Source organism: Antechinus flavipes, chromosome 1 (assembly GCF_016432865.1).
Source record: "Antechinus flavipes isolate AdamAnt ecotype Samford, QLD, Australia chromosome 1, AdamAnt_v2, whole genome shotgun sequence".
In the NCBI taxonomy this organism is placed as follows: Eukaryota; Metazoa; Chordata; class Mammalia; order Dasyuromorphia; family Dasyuridae; genus Antechinus; species Antechinus flavipes.
This window is the reverse complement of record NC_067398.1, coordinates 49,069,966-49,079,832: the sequence shown is the minus strand read 5'-3', so window position 1 is coordinate 49,079,832 and position 9,867 is coordinate 49,069,966. Positions and strand designations below refer to the sequence as shown.

Below are 9,867 nucleotides of genomic sequence, written 5' to 3'. Positions count from 1 at the left end.
GGCTGGTTCAAACAGCACTCCTGGCTCAAAGGCAGGCCTCTTTCTGGTACAGCATGGATGCTTCCTATGTGGTTATAAGAAAAACAGAGCTTTTCCCTTTGTAAATAAGTGTGGGAAGGAGCCCACCTCATTGTCCATATCTACACCCACCAGCTTTAAATTGGCACCTCCACCAGCCACGGGACCAAAGCCTCCCTTTACAGTGAAGGTCCAAATGTAGCCTGGCGTGTTCTCACGACCCCATGCTGATACCTCCTGTTGGAATCTTGGTGATTGTTTTGGGGAGGTCTGGACCAATGTAATGAGACAGCCGCAGGACAATTGGCCGGGCCAGTTGTTCTCCACTGGAATCCTCTGTCTGAGGCTGCCAAAGTCATCCCAATTTCTCCAGAATCCCGCAGCAGAACACACCTGGCAGGGCCCTGGCTGAGAAGGCCCCTATCACAGGCCCCACATAGGAACTAGCCTCTTATCTAAGGAGAGGGGAGGCTTTGGTCCCCATCCTTGGAGGCAGCAGCCCCACCCATGATATAGTGGATCTTTTGAAATAACTGTATACATTCCAATCTGTGGTACAAAATGGATCGAACCAATTTGAAATTATTCCCAACCCATTCCACTTCCCACAGGTTATGTGAAATCTGAAATAACTAGGAAAAGAGGTTCAAGCTCCCAAGCATTTCCTTTTATTAAGCAGTGCATGGCAACTGCATAACAAATCAGCCCCAAGCTGCCTCTGCTTAGCACTAGACCCCAAATACAAGACAAGACAGATTTGTGTGCATTAAAAGAAAACTGTATAAATCAGGATACAAGATCAGGTAATCTGATTTCTAATTGGAGTTGGAAAGGGGAGAGTGAACAGGTACAATTCCCTGAAATCAGAAAAAGGGCTCTCATTTTTCTGAATGTCTGAAAACAATCAATTCAGTGTGGAAAAGAGAATACTGAATGATCAGGACAGAGCCAGTTTTCAGATATGACCCACAGGTTGCTTGATTTTTAATTGTCAGAAAACCTGAAATCCAAAGTCTTTGGATCTGACTGGGGTTTCTGGTCGGCATAAAATAGACCCTTAGTTCAACAGGCAGTAGTAGTAGTCTAGCTTCCCAGTCACGCAGTGCAAAAAAGTTCTTACAAGACAGAAATTGGACTCAAATTCATGACTGAATTGAAAGGGAACTGAACTAATTGTAGAATTGAGTCACAAGATGGAGTCAATTCCCAGTTATCTTTCTTAACTCTAGTTTGAGAATAAAATGAACTAAATGGATGATTGCCCAGAGAAAAGCATTCTGAGCAGGTTCCCTGGAATTGGTGGAAATGGCAAGGCCCCCTCAGCTCCACTGGCAATCCTGATCAAATTAAATTTTACCCCGACATCCAAACTCTGCTTAGGTGTCCTTGTGGGGAAATGGATAAAAAGAGAACCTGAAACTTGACAACTCAAAATTTCCAAATTAAGAAGAACATAAAAGGCATAACATAACACCAAACACATACTTCCTTTTTTGTTTTATAACTAGTTGAGAGGGAAGGGGAAGGAAAAAGAATCTAGCAAGATACACGGCTGGCACCTTAGGTTCACATTCACTTGGGGCAGAAAATCATTTGTGGTACTAATAGCTCTTCAATCGTTCATCCTTCCAAAAGGGAAGTTATTTAATGGTCTTTGAAGGAGGAATCAACTATCCTGACCTTGGAGGCTGAATGAGGTCAAGTTGAGGAGCAAAGGGGCCTAGAACTTTCTCCTTTTGAAAATATTTTTATTCAGAAATGAAGACTTATCATTTCATCAGCACTGGGAATTCCCGCTTGAGGAGGATTCCTCTTCCTGTGCAGATCTGCAACTGCCTTGCCTTTAATAGTCTTACCCCAGGGCTTCTTGGCCTTTCTGGTGTTATGGACTCTGGGCAAACAGACTCCTTTTCAGCACGGTGGGGGTCTATGAGTTAAAACCATTTGTAAACTTTTTTTAGTTTTGAATTCCAGATTCTATCCCCCTCTCCTTCCTTCCCTCTTTACTTCCTGAGATGGCAAGCGCTCTGATGTAGTTTACACATGTCAGCACAGTGTTTAAATGCCTAAAACACATCGGCTTACAGAGGAAACCAATTCGATTGAAACACAACTCTCAATAAAATCTTTTAAACTCTCAGACTCCAAGTTGAGAACCTTTGTCTTAAAGAACAGTTGGGTGATTTGCTCACCCTCAGGACACATTGGGCCGCTACCTCCCCACTATTTTGAAACAGTTCTCTGTATTTCCCTGGTTCAGGCTTGGGCCACTCTTACTGGCTTCCTCCTCTTAGCCTCCCAGAAAACAAAATCGGTGATCATGTGTCCGCATGGTGTGATGGGAAAAGCCCTCGCTCTGGAGTCAGAGGGCCTGCATTCACACCTCTGCATTTTACTGCCAGGGGAGGCTGGGCAATTCACATCCCTTCCCATGGGCCTCAATTCCTCATCTGTTAAGGCATTGGACTTGAGGGTCACTTCTAACTTGGACTCTGGTGGGCAGTGAGGTCTTAGGGATCACTGCCTCTGCGCCATGACAGGGGAATGACCTGTGTGGACTCGGAGCCCAACTGGCCTCATTACCATTTCTGTGCTTAAATCCCTCATGGCCTTTGTAGAATTTTGAGATACACCTTGTCCAAGGAGAACCTTCAAGGCTGTATTTTGTTCTGCTTCAAATATGCTTTTACAAGTGGGGTTTTTTGGTTTGTTTGGTTTTTTTTAACCACTTACCTCTGGCCCCTTTTGTTTGTTTTTTCAGGGCCATCTTTCCATTTATCCATAAGATCAGAGACTTAAAGATAGAAGCCTCCTTAGAAGTATTTTTAGTTGTAATTTAGTCATTAGAAAAATGTTCAACTTGTGTTACCCCATTTGGGGGTTTCTTGGCAAAAATACTAGAAAGAGTTGCTATCTCCTCCAGCTCATTTTATAGATAAGGAAACTGAGGCAAACAAGGCTAAGTGACTTGCCCAGGGTCACACAGTGTAACCATGAAGATGAGTCTTCCTGACTGCAGGCCTAGCACTATACACTATGATGGAACCCATCTAGCTGCTCTTACAAGTCCTTTAGTCCAAATGACACATTTTACAAAGAAGAAATTTGAGGCTCAGGAAGACTGAGTAATTTTTCCAATGTCACACAGGTAGCAGAGGCAAAATTTGAATTCAGTTCCTCTGACTCCAAATTTAGCATGCTTCCCTTTGCACCGGATGTGTCGGCCTGCCACGTTCTGCAGCCCGCTGCAATCCAACCTGTGGCCTTTGAGTTTCCTTGCAGGAATTGCAGAATGCTGTGAGACGAAAAGGCCTGAGAGGAAGCTGCGCTCCCTGTGCTGAACTCCTCCTCACTCATCATGAGACAGGACCAGTATTGGAGGCTGTGACCTGGCACCATAAAGGTGCAGTGAGTCGTGGCTGCCTCCCAAGATCATCTCATAATTGGGGGGCAGGAAGCAAGGGAAGAGCTAGAACAACCTCAGGAACCATCTAGTCCATTTCCTCTACCTTACTGATGAGGAAACAGACACAGATCAAGCCATCTGCCCAAGGCTCCCCAGGCAACCAACGGCAAAACCCAGTCCCCCCCAGATCTACTGCTGGACCGGGCTTTTGTGTTCCTCTTGTACCCGACCTCATTTCTATCTCCTGGAGGCAACTTTTAAAAAGCTACATTTCTGTGCATACCTTCTGATTCAGCAATATCACTCCTCAAACTGAATCCCAAAGAAATCATCAAAAAGGGAAATGACCCATATGTGCAAAAATAATTAGAGCAGCTCTTATGGTGGCACAGAATGGGAAAACCACTGATTGGGGAGTGGCTGAACAAGTTGTGAATGAATGGAATGGAATACTATTGGGCTGTAAGAAATGATGAGCAGGATTTAAGACTTTCATGAACTGATGCTAAGTGAAGTGACAAAACCAGGAGAACATTGTACAGGGCAACAGCAAGATTGTAAATGATCAGCTATGAAATTCAATCATCTAAGACAATACCAGAAGACTTAGCATGGAAAGTGCCATCCACATCCAGAGAAAGAACTGGAGTCTGAATGCAGATCAAAGCAAACTATTTTTAGTTTGGGGTTTTTTTTCTTTCTTTCTCATGGGTTCTTTTTTCCCTTTTGTTCTAACTTCATTAAGACAAATCCAAAAAACCATTAGCTATGCCTCTGGTTAAGATGGTGACATTAAAAGCTGTACAGAAATCCAGCTCTCCAAAACCTAAAAAAATTTTTTTAAAGATCCAGAAAGACCAGCGATCAAGGAAAACAGAAAGAAACAGAAATAATTCCCTCCATCCAGTCCATAACTACACAGAAAGACAACCAGAAGACAATGGAGTCAGTTTGAGATTAAATAGGAATGCAAGTTTACATAAATGCAAAAAAACAAAAACAAAACCCTGAAAGCTAGGAAATGGAGCCAAAACAATGGTCCCAAGGAAACAAGGAACAAACTTGGATATCCAGGCCACAAAATGGAAGTGAAGTGGAGGAGTGCAATGGACTTAAAGCCAGCCAGCATTCTGAATAAGGACATGACGGATCAGCGCCAATTCTAACACTCCAGTGCCAGAAGCTAGATCCTAAACTTGGCCTTGGTTAGACAGAAGCAAGGGGCAGAAAAGCAGAGCCCTTTGGTCATCATGCAGGGAGACACAGCCTGGCTCTCCCCAAAGCACTGGAGTCCACAGTGGGAGAGAGGAGACAAGATTAACTCAATACCTGGATGAGATTGAGGTGGGGAACTCAGGTGTGCTGTGCAGGAGACCCATCCCATGGGAGCCTCTGTCAGGATTATAACAGAAGCACAACATTGCCACATGTTGCCGAGATGAGTGAGTCCGGCTGAGCAAAGAAACAGCTTAGAAACAGAAAAATAGAGAATTCACTCCATGGGCTGACTAGTTATGTGTTTGTCAAATACAATGTGGATCAACTCAGCTTATCAGTGGAAGCATCTGTTCAACACAGAAACTATATTTACTTATGGACTGTTTCTAGGAAAAAAGAAAAAGCTGCGGTTTATAGTTTCAGATTTATGACTTAAAACACTTGGGTTTTCTTCATATGACTCCTTAGCAACTTGAGTGTGTCCACTTTCCCCAACCGACACTCAGTGCAAAAATGGGAGAGTCATGACCTAAATCATGTGCTGATTGTGATATATGTTATTTCTGCATTTAGTTTTATATTTGAATACCTGTGACATTTTTTTGTTATTTCTTTTGCCTTATTGCTAAGCAAGTGGCTATATTTAAGAACTAAATGTTTCATCATTGTGTGTGGCTTGTTTTATGTAAATGGAAAGCCCAGTAGTGGAAAGCAAGAGCTAAAACAGTGAGTAGGGGAAGTATATTCCTCCACAATAGGGTTATCTATAAGATCTCAAAAGATTTTTATGGTAATCTTGTTGTAGTGGTGGGCCTTGGCCATAAACTTAGACCAGCTAGTGCAAGAGCTAGTAGGTCAATTATTTACACACTCTAGAGACAGGTATGAGGTTCCTGAATGGCCATCCCACACACTTATTGAATGGTCTTATGCTAAAAACAACCAAAAAAAAAAAAAAAACCACACATGTTACACAAGTCAGGGGAAAAATAGCAAGCAACCAGAAAAAAAAATTTTTTTTAATTCAAGTACCAAGGAACCACAGTAAGGATCACAAAAGACTTACTAGCAACTACTTGAAAGGCAAGAAAAATCTGATACACAGCATTCCAGAAGGCCAAAGATAAAGGCTTACAACAGGGTGATTTATCTTTGAAAAAGAAAGAAAAGAACTCAATATAACTTTTGGGGGCTTGTATAGAATGGGATTTTAAGTATTTCTAGTGAAAAGGCAAAAATTAAACAGAAACTTTGAAATGCAAATGCTGGAAGCAAGAGAAACCTGGAAAGGGAAGGGAGAACTAAGCACTTTAGACATACTTCATTTGAAGTAGTGACTGCATTTATTAAATCATGATTATTTCCATGCTGATTCAGAAGAAGAAATATGTCCTTTAAAAAATCCTAGCATCTTCAAGGATCATAGGAGACAAATTGTACAAACAATGGGTATGAACAGGAGTTTTTCTGCTTTGTTGGTTTTAAGCAAAAAAAAAAAAAAAGGGGGGGGGTGAAAAAATGAGGAAAAAATAGGGAATTAGTATTTCTCATAAAATAAAAAAATGAGAATACATAAACATGGGATTGCAGAAAGTAAACTTGCTCTTCTTTGAAAACAGCATTGATATCCTGACTCCATGCCTTTTCACCAATTGTTCCTCATTCTTCCTCACCTCCAATTCCTAGCTGCCTGGAATCTCTTCAAGATTCAGCTCAAATTTCACCTTGCATGAGAAGCCTTTTTTTGCGTCCTTTCTCATCCAGCTTTCAGAGCTTTCCCCTTTGAGATTACTTTCCATTTGTATTGTATATATCCTATACTTACATGGTTATTTGTACGTTCTCTCTTCCTGTTAGAATGTGAACTCTTTCATTTCAGAACAGGAACTATGTCTTAATTTTTCTGTACATTTTCAGTTTCCATGCTTACCATGGTGCCTGGGGGTTTGGAGGGGCTTAATCAGTGCTTAACAGAATGACCATCTTTTCCTTTCCGAATCCCTTGCCTCTGATGGGCAGCAATGATGAAAATGTTGTGTATATCCCTTATGTTATCACTTTCTTGCTCCAAACAAATCTGATTCTTTGAGAGATTGTAGTATTCCATAATTTACAGCCTCATTTGAGAGAATAATACTGGTTTTTAAAAGATGAGCTTTGGCAGCAGAGAATCAATTGGGGATTTTAAAAAATCAAATCATTTTCTAAATGTGATTCAACACACTCTTCATATTCTATTCTGAGCCCTGCTATTGTCCATAGGGAATGGCTATCAAGGTAAAAACTAAAATTCAATAGGCTCCCTGTTCTCTTATGGAACAATCTACTTTGTTTTTCCTGTGTGGATTATTAAAGTGATCTCTTTATGCCTATGGATCTCATTGCCTCATTTATATATGAACAATTTAATGACTATTGTGGGCAAAGCCATCTCTGACTGCTTCCTGTCAAGTTGTAAAGTCTTGTTCTGGGTTCTCATTGCTCTACTAAATGTAGCTTTTGTTCTATTTTTGAGTCATGCTCCCAGCTCCCAAGTTGCAATAGCAATGAACAACAGCATCAATTTAACCCTTTAGCGTTGATGGACTGCACACATCTGAACTGTCTTTTGGGATTGAAATGAGAAATAACAGAGGTACTGGAGGACACTCAGATCTTCAGAGAGACCCATACAGGAAAAAAGCAAAACACTGAAATTGCATCTGAGCCAGGACAGAAGCAAATTTTCGGACCCTGCCCTTTCTAGGAGGAGGAAATTGCCACATTAGAGAACCACCTGCACCCAGAGATTTTGTATTCTTCACACACACACAGACACACAGACACACACACACACACACCACACTCCCAAAATGCACCTAGATCCATTGTTCTAGGGGTTGGTGCCCTGCTAACCCAGAGATTACAAATCATTCTCACCAATTTAATAAAGTGAGTTCTTGTAGACAAGAATTAAGAAGTCAACAAGGATTGATGAGTATCTTATACATCACCAGACCTATTGAACACTAACTCTGAATAGGGCCCTGTTCCAGGCTCTAAGGGACACACAGACACATACACCCAAAATGGAATAGAAGAGCTAGACCCTTGCAAACTAGCTGCTGACTGATTATATCTATATTTAAAAGAAGTAAAGTTCTTTTTATTAGAGCAAAACCCAGAATTAAGAGCGTTCCCATCAACTGAGAAACAGCCAAATAAGTTATGGCACATATGCATAATGGAATTAACAAATGACAAAAGGGTGTTTCAGTGAAGTCTGGGAAGACTTGCACGAACTGCCACCCATGAAATGAGCAAAACTCCCCAAATGCACACTGTAACATCTCAGGCAGAAAAACAGCCTTGAAAACTGTGAGGACTTCAATGATCAATCCCAAGCCCAGAGGGCTGAGGAAGAAGCCTGTCACCCCCCCGTGACAGAGAAGTGACTGATGGGCTCATGGCGCAGAATGAGGAGCACATTTTTGGACTTGGCTGTGCACTCTTGTTAACAAGGCTTTTGTTTTCCTTTTGTTCCCCATCAAGAGGATGGGGAGGTGGAAGGAAGAGAGAGCTTTGTGTCAAGCTGCCAAAAATAAAAGTCATTGAAGCACAGTGACAGAAAGAAAACAAGAAGAAAACCCAAGCAAGAGAGCTTCAGGAAGTTGTTATGTTGAAGTTATGCAGACTTAAGTGAAAGTAAGTTCAATTTAAGAGAGATTCATCTATAATCCTCTTTCTTTCTTCGACGTGATTTATTCAGTGTTTGTCAAGTTCAGAGGAGTAACAAAAATACTTAAGTAACGAAGCTTCATTTCTTGAAAGAATAGACAATACATGTTTAACCTATATTGGATTGCTTGCTGTCCAGGGAAAGGAATGGAGGGGAGGAGGGGGAAAAGGAGGGAGAATTTGAAACACAAGATTTTGCAAAGGTAAATGCTGAAAACTATCCTTGCATGTATTTGAAAAAATAAACTATTTCAAAAAAGAAAAGAAAAAATATGCAATACTCTGGACTTTTCATTCAGTCTCACTGGTCTTCCTCTCAGATGATCTGAATCAGATCTGTATTTCTGATCTTTGCACTGTATTTCTTCTCTCAAAGCTAGCTCAGGCTCAGAAATTGCACTGGGTACTTTTTATAAAGAAAGAAAATCAGAGTGAGAGTCAGAAGCCACCTTCTTGTGGCCCATGGAGCCCACCCCTTTACTGGTACTTGCTCTCTGGCTGCCTGCCTGTCTCATCACAGACTGGATGGGCCCTGTGACTAGGGCAGTTTCCACATTCTTACATAAGCATTTCCTTTCCATGAAGATAAAGTGGTTGGTATTTACCTAAAATCAACACTGGTGGTCACGCTGGGGAGATGTGCGCCATGGTTAGAGAGGATGGATTCATTCCCCAGCTGGGGGGCAGTTACCCCAGAGGCCTTGCCATGCCTGTTTCCTGTAAGACAAGTGTTTCTGGCCTAGGTTTGGCCCCAGGCAGATGGATATGCAGGTGAGCCATATATGTCATGTCTTACCAGTGGCTCCAGACCTCTTCCCCCAACCTTTCTCAGCGAACTCCCCATCCTTCATCTGGTTCTGGTTTCTAAAGTCCCCATCTTTGCCAGCTCTTGCTGGACCCTTCTGTATGGCCAGTCTTTCACATTATTCCAAGTACCCACCGTATATTCCCATCTCCTCAGAGCTCCAGTGGAGAACTGGATGATCTAATAAACTAATCTGAGATAAGAGGCTACCCAATAATGATAAGGTTTATTTCTATTTTCACATGGATTATCTCACTGGATCCTAATAAGCAATCCCCATACAAGGGCGATGGTACCTGATTGTCCCCATTCTCCAGCACGAGGAGCTAAGGGCCTATTAGCTGAAAAAGTAGGAACAAAACCAGCACCCACCTTTCCGGGTTGCTTAAAAAAAAAAAAAAGATCAAATGAGATTATAGGTGTAAAGCTTATTGAGTCCTATGTAAATGTGAACTTTTACTACTATTCTCTCTCCTTATTTTAATGTGAAGTTCAGATAGAAATAGTCCTGAGAAGTCCTGATATTTTTTTACGTGTAACCTTCTACTGTACAGGTATAGAACATGAATGCATTCTGTCATTGAATAAGAGTATAGGACGGAAGGTCATCTTGGGGAGGTTCAGTGAAAAGAAAGCTTCTTTGGAACAATCCCCATAGCAAATGGGTCAACAGGGATGACATATCCACCCATCCTCTTCCCAG

The 9,867-nt window shown here is 41.6% G+C and overlaps 1 protein-coding gene across 1 annotated transcript in view; it reads right to left on the bottom strand.

The window, feature by feature from the left end:
- Nucleotides 1-9,867, bottom strand: part of TATDN2 (TatD DNase domain containing 2) — a 54,270-nt gene that overhangs the window by 1,027 nt on the left and 43,376 nt on the right. The window lies entirely within an intron of this gene.